The sequence below is a fragment of the Otolemur garnettii genome, unplaced genomic scaffold (genome assembly GCF_000181295.1).
Source record: "Otolemur garnettii isolate 467f Iridium unplaced genomic scaffold, OtoGar3 scaffold00043, whole genome shotgun sequence".
Taxonomy (NCBI): domain Eukaryota; kingdom Metazoa; phylum Chordata; class Mammalia; order Primates; family Galagidae; genus Otolemur; species Otolemur garnettii.
The window spans coordinates 10,106,516-10,108,350 of record NW_003852438.1 but is presented as its reverse complement, the minus strand read 5'-3'; positions in this window follow the sequence as shown (position 1 = coordinate 10,108,350).

The window sequence follows — 1,835 nt, the reverse complement described above, 5'->3', positions numbered from 1 at the left end:
CACTGCTCACAGCAACCTCCAACTCCTGGGCTCAAGCAAGTCTCCTGCCTCAGCCTCCCAAGTAGCTGGGACCACAGGCACCCGCCACAATGCCCGGCTATTTTTTGGTTGCAGCCATTATTGTTGTTTGGGGGGTCCGAGCTGGATTCGAACCTGCCACCTTAGGTGTATGTGGCTGGCGCCTTAGCTGCTTGAGCCACAGGCGTCGAGCCCATAGCAAGTCTCTTAAAAAAAAAATGGTGGCATGTGCCTGGAGTTCCAACTTCTCCAGAGGCTGAGACTGGAGGATAGCTTGTATATTCTGTTTCTATGCTTATTATAACTTCATTTTTAACATTTCCTGAGTACTTACCACTAATACACATAAGTAAAGCACTTTACGTGCAGTAATTCATTTAATTAATTTTTTGTTGTTGTTGTTGCAATTTGGCCGGGGCCGGGTTCGAACCTGCCACCCTTGGTATATGGGGCTGAGCCACTGAGCCACAGGCGCTGCCCCAATTAATTTCTTTTCTTCTTTTTTTTTTTTTTTAGACAGAGTCTCAGTATGTCGCCCTCAGTCGAGTGCTATGGTGTCACAGCTCATAACAAACTCAAACTCTTGGGCTTAAGCAATTCTCTTGCCTCAGCCTACCATGCAGCTGGGACTACAGGTGCCTGCCACAATGCCCAGCTATTTTTTGTTGCAGTTGTCCTTGTTGTTTAGCTGTCCTGGGCCTGGTTCGAATCTACCAGCTTCGGTGTATGTGGCTGGTGCTGTAAACCACTGTGCTACAGGCGCCGAGCTGATTTAATTCATTTCTATAACAATCTTGTGAAGTATTACTTGTGAAGAATCATATAAAGGGCAGTTTAGTAATAAAGTTCATAAGTGGTAGAGCTAGGATAGAAATACAGGTTATTTGACTCTAGAGCCTGAGTGTTACCACAGTATACTGTATTAACCATGGGACAGACCCCAGGAGGGGAGGCTTGGAAGCTCTTTTCTGGGGACCTTCTTGTATCTTTTCACCATATCCCTCTAGTTCGTTGGGCATGAGCTGTAGGAAATCCTGGCAGGGGAAGAATGTTTGGGAAGAGGCTGTGCTCCAGAGAAAGGCTGATCAATAGAAGCGGGAAGAGAGAGCATCACAGGGCAGCCTGGCTCAGCCCTCCCCTCTTTCTGGCTCCAGTTCCCAACTGCAATGAGCAAGCAAAATAGAGGGGATTGGAAGATGCCTGGTGCCTCAGCCCCAGGAGCTGAGGAGCCTGGGAGAGAAGGGCAGGGTTGGAAGGGATGCCAGACGATGGTGAATTGGGGCAAGTGAAACAGAGGGTAGGGCTGATAGGGGGTGGGGGCAGTGGAGATTTGGGGGGTGAGTTTGTGACTGTTAAGATTAGGCCAGCTCAGAGAAAGTGTCAGGCCTGTGTGTTACCCTCACCCTTCTTGGCACAACCACCCAACGTTTTCACAATTAGTGTAGGGAGACTGCCAGACATTCTGCAGACATTGGCCCCACCCTCCTCTCCCCTGAACTGGCTTTTTCCTTTGCCCTGGAGCTGGGCAGAGGACATGGAGCCAGACTATCTGGGGATAGCAGCTGATCTCTTCAGGTTTATCCTTCACCTGTTCTTTCTCTGGGCCCTTACTGTTCATTGTCTAAACCTCAGTTTCTGCCATGGTTGAAGCTCAACTCAACTTGCCTTTGGTGTAGATGAACACAAGTCGCATGGTTTTCTGGAGAATGACTCTTGAAATTTGAATTTTTAAAAAATGTTCAAGACATACTCTCGGCTCGGCGCCTGTGGCTCAAGCGGCTAAGGCGCCAGCCACATACACCTAAGGTGGCGGGTTC